This window comes from Macadamia integrifolia, chromosome 9 (genome assembly GCF_013358625.1).
Source record: "Macadamia integrifolia cultivar HAES 741 chromosome 9, SCU_Mint_v3, whole genome shotgun sequence".
NCBI lineage: Eukaryota > Viridiplantae > Streptophyta > Magnoliopsida > Proteales > Proteaceae > Macadamia > Macadamia integrifolia.
The window spans coordinates 25,539,207-25,549,206 of record NC_056565.1 but is presented as its reverse complement, the minus strand read 5'-3'; the positions used below and the strand labels follow the sequence as shown (position 1 = coordinate 25,549,206).

General features: G+C 49.1%; 1 non-coding gene across 1 annotated transcript; it reads left to right on the top strand.

Moving 5' to 3' along the window:
- The first annotated feature begins 7,493 nt into the window (after positions 1–7,493).
- On the top strand, positions 7,494–7,649 carry LOC122090418. The gene has a single exon (XR_006143638.1). It is a non-coding gene; the product is annotated as a 5.8S ribosomal RNA (ribosomal RNA).
- The last annotated feature ends 2,351 nt before the right edge of the window (positions 7,650–10,000 follow it).

Below are 10,000 nucleotides of genomic sequence, written 5' to 3'. Positions count from 1 at the left end.
AGGTGCTCTCAACACCATAGTAAGTAACCAAGAGGAGATGGTTGCCACCTTCAAGGATCAAGTATGCAAAGGAGTTGGATAAGGTGGAAGCTTGTATTAGAGAAGAAGTATGGGAAGAGTAGGAGGACAGCGGTGAGGGAAGCCACTACCTCTTATGACATGTCTAAAGGAGAGGTACTAAGGCACAAGCGTGATAAGAGGAATCGGTTCAAGCCTAGAGACAAGTGATTCCTATGTGATGAGCTACATTGGTTTAGGGATTGCCCCAAGAGGAAAGCTCTTAGTGCCCTATTGGAGGAAGAGGGCCAAGAGGAAGAGCCACCTTGCATGGGGTCTCCAATATAGCGTGGTGCCACCAGGGCCGAGATAGGGGTCAAGGCCTTTAACTCTCAAAAGGGGTTAATGTGTGCAAAAGTGTGCATCAATGGGAAGCCCATACAGGCTAAGGTAGATACAGGAGCCACATACAACCTTGCCTTGACGGAGGAGGCAAAGGAACTCGGGCCAAGGGCGTCCTAAGGCTATCAACTCCAAAGAATGCCCCATACGTAATGTTGCTCGAGGGGTCGACATGAACCTTGGGACTAAAGGATTTCTCCAACACCATCCAGGGGCTAGGTGCTTACTTACCCTTGGACGGGAGGGCAAGACAAGGAGAATTTGGGAGCAAGCCATCCATGCCAAGAAAGAGTAAGATGCAAACGAGAGAACGGAGACAACCAGACGACGTTGTAGGATGCTCAAGTTATGTGACTATAACAAGAACTCCAATAGATGTTACTCCTTACGAAAGGGAGGCTAATTTGGATGCTGATCCAATCATCTAGAGACACAAATTATCTCCTTACGTGGAGTATTTAGTCAAGTGGAAGGGGTGACCAGAGAGCGAGAGGAGATGGGGGACAACTGGAATGTTGAGATGACTCGTGAATAAAAGTACCACAAGGAGGTTACGACGAGGGAGTTATAGATTTAGGTGGGGGAGAGTGTCACGACCTGCCCAACATAGGCCCACGGCCTAGCTCACCAAGCCCATGGACTTAGGCCGTTGGGCTAAGTAAGGTCCAAGTTCTAGAGTTTTCTACAAAGGTGTAGTAACAATAGATATTTTATTGTAGATATTTGTAGAAGATATTCACTGGAGATATTCTGGGAGAGATTTCTAGAGCTCCGCTAAGGAGGTGGGAAGCTTCTAGTTTCCTCCCCAACCGTTGGATGGAGGACATTTGTAAATATCTTAGCCATCCATTGCAACTTGGGGTAGGTGTTGCCTCATTTGGCAAAGGCACTCACCAAGGACCTACCAAGAGTGTTCAACCAAGCAAGTGCGTTCTCAAGCCTTGTACTCAAGAGTTCTCTAGTGCTATACAAATTCATTCTTCTCAAACTCACTCTTATGTTCACTTCTTCTCTTCCCTAGTCCCTTAAGGAAGGTGGTTAAGCTGACTTAGCGCTAGTGGAAGTGCTAAGTGCCTGCGCGGTTGCTTAGAAAGGTCTAAAGTAGTGACAATGTGCTCTTGAATGGCCCAAGTGTGTGCCTACGCGTGCCCCCAAGTGTTAACTATATGTGCCCACGTGTACACAGTAAATGGCCGTACAACACCCTAAGTGTTGGCTACATGTGCACAATGAATGGCCCAAGTGTTGCCTAACTGTGCCCATGCATGCCCACAACTGTTGCCTAAGTGTGCACCCAAGTGAGCCTGTGCATGCTCCTGAATGCCCCAAGTGTCGCCTTAAATGTGCCTATACGTGCCCGCAAGTGTTGAATAAGTGTGTCTAAGCGTGCACCCAAGTGTAGCCCAAGTGTCGCCTAATTGTGCTCTTGAATGCCACAAGTGTGTACATATACGTGCCCATGACAATGCCTATGCATGCCCCCCTAAGGGTGCCTAAGTGCATATGAAGGCAGTGCACAAGGTGGTAGTACCGCACGCAGGGCCTCATAATGTGCATGCATGGTGGCAGGCAAGACTGCACTACCGCGGGGAAGGCAACTGGCATGGACACACAAGGTGTAGGCATCGCTGCGGGCAAGGTTGCACTAGCACATGCAACGCTGCTGGCGTCGAGGTAGGATGCTGCGCACATGGATGCGGGTGTGGCTGCAATACCGACCACAGGGTTGCATGCAACCTCGGCACGGTTGCGAGTAAGGCTCCACTATCGCGAGCAGGGGTGTAGGCTACCGCGTGCACATGGCTAGGGGCAAGGGTGCACACCACGCTTTAGATGGCAGGCAACAACGCACATTGCTGCGTGAAAGGGTGCTCAAACACAAGTGAGGTGATAGGCATGGCCGCACGTAGCAGCGGGCAATGGTGCAGGCAGCACGTGCTGGGCTTCTGCCCATGCGCACTTCCACGCACATGGCTGCAACCACGGCTGTGCAAGCCTTGCACATGGTTTCGCGCGTGGCTGCACATGCCGTGTGAAAGTTTACAGGTATGGTGCACATGACACGCAGATGGCTACACAGCCGCGCCCAAGGTTACGTTCCGTGCCGCACATACCGCACATTTGGCTGCACTAACGGGCGCAACGTTACTGCATGGCCGCATATGTTGTGCCCCTGGATGTCCTACCACTTGCAAGGTTTCGTGCGTTGCTTCACACTGCCCCCCAGGTCATATGCATGGCTGCATGTGCCACGCCCATCGCTGCCTTGCCACGCGCTTGGTTTCGGGATTTGCCGGAAGTGCTATGCACGAGGTTGCAGGCATGGATGCATCGCCGTGCGCAAGGTTACGTTGCGTGGTCGCACATGCATTGCCCATGGCTGCACTATCGCACGCAAGTTTGCTGGCATGGCCTCCCATGCGTCGATCATGATGGTTGGCATAGCCGCACATGCCACGGGCATTTCAGCACATGGCGCGCGCAACGTTGCACACATTGCTGCACCTTCGTGCCCATGTCTGTAGTCCACCATGCACATAGCCGCATGCACATGGCTCACACATGGGTGTTGCCGTGGTCCCCATGGCCCCATGCAACAGAGGCTCCTTTGTGGCCTTCGGCTGTACACGAGGCACCGACTGCTACACACGCCAAGGCCATGCCCGCACAACATAGTTTGGATCTTTAAATCATGTTGTGCAAAACATTCATTTGGGTTAGAAAAGCCTTGTAATTGGCTATTTGGCACCCAAAGTACAATCAATTTCACTTGAAGCCCACATTTCCTTTTTTTTGGGTATTTTTCGTAACGTTTCAATCATAAAATATTAAAAATATCAAAATATGTTGGAATGGTCCAATATTTTTTCAGACCATTCTATCAACCTTTGGAAGACATCAGAAATTTATTTTTCAGAAAAATACATTAAAATGGATATTTCATAGTTTTTTTAATTTAATATGTTTTTTAACATTAAAAAATTAATAAAAAAATAAATATTTATCCAAAAATGATGATTTTTATATGAAAATAATCTTTGGATTTTTCCTTAATTTCATACCAAGTTTCATTTGATTTGGATATTTTAAGCTTAAAAAATAGACCATTATATTTTTGGGGGTCATGTCTCCTTCTGGAAAGGGGCAAAGAGCATAAGAGCTACCTTGAGGGAGGGGGGTGCCACTCCCCGGGTGGCTTTCGAGGGGCCACACAGAGGGGTAGTAGAAAATGAGTGGGCATGGTAGGCAAACCCAAAAGACCCATGGCATGGGAAAAAAAGTGAAATGGCACGTGGGTTTCGATGAGTTGGCCCTTGGTGTGCTTCGAGGCCTGCCAATGCATGCGGCTGGACGCGCATGGCTGCCTGCCTTCCATGCCATATGCCTGTAGCTGCTGTAACGTGTGACAGTCGCAGCACAGCTTACCCAACTAAGGTGGACGTGCTTGCGAATGGTTAGCCCTTCTGTCACGCAATGTCGCCCCCTTCTGCCGCATAGCGTTGCCTGCCACCGTGGGCTATTAGGCACACATGGATGGCTACCATGCACTGCCATGACCCCACTTCTGATGCCACATGTGCCCGTCGAAGCAGAGCATTTCCAAGGAAGGTGTGGTTTGTGAAAACATGTACATGGCGCGTCCGTCCCGACAGTCATCCCCTCTACCGCACACAGTTGCCTGCCATTGTGTGCTACTGGGCACGCATGGCTACCTCCCTTGCGTTGTAGTGCCTCCACATCTTTCACCACATGCATCTGTCGTCGTACAGAATGTCCAAGAGTGGCATTGCCTGTGCAAAACAGCTTCACGGTATTTCGGTTTCGAAGATTTTGCCTTTCGTGGTCATTGCGCCTGCCACGACGTGCTGCTTGGCCCTCGTGGTTGCCTAATATATACAGCTATGCCTTGATAGCTATTGCCTCCTACGCTCGTAGCTACAAAGAAAGCCCAACAAAGGCTTGGCATGTATGTGAAAATAAGTACATGGCTCGTCTGTCCAGATGGTCAGCCCATCTGCCGCACACCCCTGCCTGCAACCATGTGCTGCTGGGTGCCCATGGCTCCCTACCTACCACTGCCATGCCCCCACAGTTGCTGACACATATGTCCGTAGCTGCACCATAGTTTTCAGAGAGGCATGGCATTTGAAAATAAGTAAATGGCCAATGCGTCCCGATGTTCAACTCCTCTTCCGTACACCGTTGCCTGCCACCCTGGGCTGTTGGGTGCGCAAGGGTTCCTACCTTGTGTTGCCATGCCCCCACAGCTACTGCCATATGCACCCGTAGCCGCATGGCATGCCCAAGATAGGCTTGGCATGTGAAAATCACCATCAACGCACGTTGGTTCCGATGATTGCCTTTGATGTGCACTGTGGCCTGCCATGGAGTGCTGCTGGGTGTGCATGGCTCCTTGCATAACTGATGCCACATACACCGGTAGCCACACAGCATTCCCAAGAGTTGCGTGGCATGTGAAGGACAACAACATGGCATGATGGTCCAGATGATTAGCCCCTTGTTTTGCACCTTGGCCGGCCAATGCGTGCTGGTGGGTTTGCATGGCTGCCTGGACACTGCACCTACACCCTCATCGCAGCCTACTGCCACTTTTGCCAGTTTTGTACAGCATGCCCATGGGAGTCATAGCATGTGAAAAATGTGGATATGACGCGTTGGCCCCAATGATTAACCCCATCTAGGCACCATGGCAATTTAACATGCTTTGCTTCCTGCCATGTGCAGTTGTGCTAGTGCCACTTTTTACGAGTGTGGTCGTAGTCACACATTTCCACCCGTCTTTGCTCTTTGGCTCGTCGTCATATGTAGGTCATAGTGCACGGGGTGGGGTGTTGTCTACATTTGACGGAATCATTGGTCAAGTCAATGTGCACAATAAATATTTGGTTGGTCCCTCCCCCCCATCCCATTGTTTTTTGTTTTTTTAAAATTGCACTATCATGGGTATGTTGCTTGCAAGGGTTTTTTCATGGTCGGTTTTGTGGCCTATGCTATTTGGAGAAGTGCATTTCTAAGTCGTGCCTAGGTGTGGAGGTGCTTGCATGCCTTTTTGCGTCCAATGTTATAAAACGACATTAATGTGGGTCTCTGGAGAACATAGGATGCAAGCTTGTAGGTGGTGGTAGATCATGAGTCCCTCCCCCCTCCTTGCTTTTTAAAAAAATCTCCATTCTCGTGGGTATGTTGCTTGCTAGAGCTTTGTCATGCTAGGTTTTGTGGCCTTTGGTATTTGGAGGAATGCATTTCAAAGTCATGCCTAGGTGTGGAGGTGTTTGCTTGCCTCATGCCGCAAGTGTTATAATGTGACATTAACGTGGGTCTCTAGAGAACATTGGTTTGCAAGCTTGCAGGTGGAGACAGATCACGAGTCCCTCCCCCTCCCCCACCCCCACTTTTGTTTTTAAAAAGAAAATTGCATTCTCGTGGGTTTGTTGCTTGCAAGAGTTTTCTCATGCTCGGTTTGCACCAAACCCCGACTTTTAGAAGGGATGCATTTATTAGATAAAAGGTCGACACAAGCTCTGCCCGTCACTCTGATGATTTATGATAACTTGACGGATCGCATGGCCTTTGTGCCGATGACGTACAATTCAAATTTTTGCCCTATCAACTTTTGATGATAAGATAGTGGCCTACTATGGTGGTGACGGGTGAGAGAGAATTAGGGTTCGATTCTGGAGAGGGAGCCTGATAAATGGCTACCACATCCAAGGAAGGCAGCAGGCGCTCAAATTACCCTATCCTGACATGGGGAGGTAGCGACAATAAATAACAATACTGGGCTCTTCGAGTCTAGTATTTGGAATGAGTACAATCTAAATCCCGTAATGAGGATCCATTGAAGGGCAAGTCTGGTGCCAGCAGTAGTGGTAATTCCAGCTCCAATAGCGTATATTTTAGTTGTTGCAGTTAAAAAGCTCATAGTTGAACTTTGGGATGGGTCGATCGGTCCGCCTCACAGTGTGTACTGGTCATTTCGTCCCTTCTGTCGGCGAAGTGCTCCTGGCCTTAATTGGCCGTGTCGTGCCTCTAGCGCCGTTACTTTGAAGAAATTAGAGTGCTCAAAGTAAGCCTACGCTCTGGACACATTAGCATGGGATAACATCATAGGATTTCGGTCCTATTGCATTGGCCTTCGGGATCAGAGTAATGATTAATAGGGACAATCGGGGGTTTTCGTATTTCAACAGGAGCGGAGCCTAGGCTTAATTTGACTTAACACGGGGAAACTTACCAGGTCTAGACATAGTAAGGATTGACAGACAGAGAGCTGTTTCTTGATTCTATGGGTGGTGGTGTATAGCCGTTCTTAGTTGGTGGAGCGATTTGTCTGGTTAATTCCGTTAACGAACGAGACCTCAGCCTACTAACTAGCTATATGGAGGTGACCCTCCACGGCCAGCTTCTTAGAGGGACTATGGCCATTTAGGCCACGGAAGTTTGAGGCAATAACAGGTCTATGATGCCCTTAGATGTTCTGGGCCACATGTGCGCTTCACTGATGTATTCAACGAGTCTATAGCCTTGGCCGACGGGCCAGGGTAATCTTTGAAAATTTCATCATGATGGGGATAGATCATTGCAATTGTTGGTCCTCAATGAGGAATTCCTAGTAAGCGCGAGTCATCAGCTCGCATTGACTTCGTCCCTGCCCTTTGTACACACAGCCCCGTCGCTCCTACCGATTGAATGGTCCACTGAAGTGTTCGGATCACGGCGACGTGGGTGGTTCACTGCCGTCAACGTCATGAGAAGTCCAATGAACCTTATCATTTAGAGGAAGGAGAAGTCGTATTAAGGTTTTCATAGGTGAACCTGCGGAAGGATCATTGTCGATACCTGCCTAGCGAGACCCATGAACATGTTGCATTGCACGATCAAGGTAGGGCATGGGAGAGTGAGCTCCTTGCTTCCCGACCCTTGTAAAAGGTCAGCCTGCGATCCTTCGTAGCATTCGACCCAAACACAACCACCGGTGCAGTCGGCGCCAAGGAACTCGTAACGAAAAGGACATAACATCATTGAGCCTTTGGGGTGGTGTGGTTATCCCAGATCCAAATCTTTATCTTAACGACTCTCGGCAATGGATATCTTGGCTCTTGCATCGATGAAGAACGTAGCGAAATATAATACTTGGTGTGAATTGTAGAATCCCGTGAACCATCAAGTCTTTGAACGTAAGTTGTGCCCTAGGCCATCGGGCTGAGGGCACGCCTGCCTGGGCATCACGCATCATGTTGCCCTACCTCCTTTACTCTTTGTGGTGGTGGTGCAGAGCAAAGATTGGCCCCTGTGTCTCTATTCAAGGTGTGGTTGGCCCAAATTCAAGGGCTCCTTGTGTGGCAAGCGTCATGATGAGTGGTGGGTCTAGCCACTTTGCCATTGTTCGGACATCGTGTGCGTGTTCTGATCCCATTGGGCTCTGGTGACCCTGATTGCCATTTGTTGGCATTTCGACTACGACCCCAGGTCAGGCGGGGCTACCCACTGAGTTTAAGCATATCAATAAGCGGAGGATAAGAAACTTATGAGGATTCCCTTAGTAACGGTTAGCGAACCGGGAAGAGCCCAGATTGAGAATTAGGCTGCTTTGTCGTTCGAATTGTAGTCTGTAGAAGCGTCCTCAGCGGCAGACCGAGCCCAAGTCCCTTGGAGGGGGTGCCAGAGAGGGTGAGAACCCCATCGTGTCCGATCCCTATTGTACCACGAGGTGCTATCGGTGAGTCAGGTTGTATAGGAATGCAGCCCCAATTGGGCGGTAAATTTCGTCCAAGGCTAAATATGGGCCAGAGACCGATAGAAAACATGTACCGCGAGGGAAAGATAAAAAGGACTTTGAAAAGAGTGTCAAAGAGTGCTTGAAATTATTGGGAGGGAAGTGGATGGGGGCCGATAATGCGTCTTGGTCAGATGCGAAACAGTTAATAGCCAGTCTGTCGCTCGACTCGGGGCGTTGACCGATAAGGATTGCGGCGGCATCCCAAGCCTGGGTTATCACGTTATGCCTGAGGAGATGTTGTCGCCTTGATCATGGTAGGCAGCGTGCGCCTCGATGGCGTGCCTATTGGCAACTGCATACTCTGGGCATCGGCCTGTCAGGCTCCCCATTCGACGCATCTTGAAACACGGACCAAGGAGTATTATATGTGTTCGAGTCAACAGGCGAGTAAAACCCGTAAGGTGTAAGGAAGCTGACTGGTGGGATCCCCTTGTGGGTTGCACCGCCGACCAACCTTGATCTTTTATGAAGGGTTCGAGTGAGAGCATACCTGTCGAGACCCAAAAGATGGTGAACTATGCCTAAGCGAGGCAAAGCCAGAGGAAACTCTGGTGGAGGCCCGCAGTGATACTGACATGCACCTACACCCTCATCGCAGCCTACTGCCACTTTTGCAAGTTTTGTACAGCATGCCCATGGGAGTCATAGCATGTGAAAAATGTGGATATGACGCGTTGCCCCATTGATTAACCCCATATAGGCACCGTGGCAGTTTAACATGCTTTGCTTCCTGCCAAGTGCAGTTGTGCTAGTGCCACTTTTTACGAGTGTGGTCGTAGTCACACATTTCCACCCCTCTTTTCTCTTTGGCTTGTCGTCATATGTACGTCATGGTGCACGAGGTGGGGTGTTGTCTACATTTGACAGAATCATTGGTCAGGTCAATGTGCACAATAAATATTTGGTTGGTCCCTCCCCCCCATCCCATTGTTTTTTTGTTTTTTTAAAATTGCACTATCGTGGGTTTGTTGCTTGCAAGTGTTTTTTCATAGTCGGTTTTGTGGCCTATGCTATTTGGAGAAGTGTATTTCTAAGTCGTGCCTAGGTGTGGAGGTGCTTGCATGCCTTTTTGCGTCCAATGTTATAAAATGACATTAATGTGGGTCTCTGGAGAACATAGGATGCAAGCTTGCAGGTGGTGGTAGATCATGAGTCCCTCCCCCCTACTTGCTTTTTAAAAAAATCTCCATTCTCGTGGGTATGTTGCTTGCTAGAGTTTTGTCATGCTCGGTTTTGTGGCCTTTGGTATTTGGAGGAATGCATTTCAAAGTCATGCCTAGGTGTGGAGGTGTTTGCTTGCCTCATGCCGCAAGTGTTATAATGCGACATTAACGTGGGTCTCTAGAGAACATTGGTTTGCAAGCTTGCAGGTGGAGACAGATCACGAGTCCCTCCCCCTCCCCCACCCCCACTTTTGTTTTTAGAAAGAAAATTGCATTCTCGTGGGTTTGTTGCTTGTAAGAGTTTTCTCATGCTCGGTTTTTTGGCTAATGGTATTTGGAGAAATGCGTTTTTAAGTCATGCCTAGGTGTGGAGGTGTTTGCATGCCCCCTGCCAGAAGTGTTATAATACGGCATTAACGTGGGTCTCTGATGAACATAGGTTGCAAGCTTGCAAGTGGGGACAAATCACATGTCCCTTCCCCCCTCCCCTTGTTCATTTAAAAAATTTGCATTATCTTGTGTTTGTTGTTTGCGAGAGCTTTCTCATACTCGGTCTTGTGGCCTTTGCTATTTGGCGAATTGCATTTCTAAGTCGTGCCTAGGTGCGGAGGTGTTTGCATGGCTCCTGCCGTAAGTG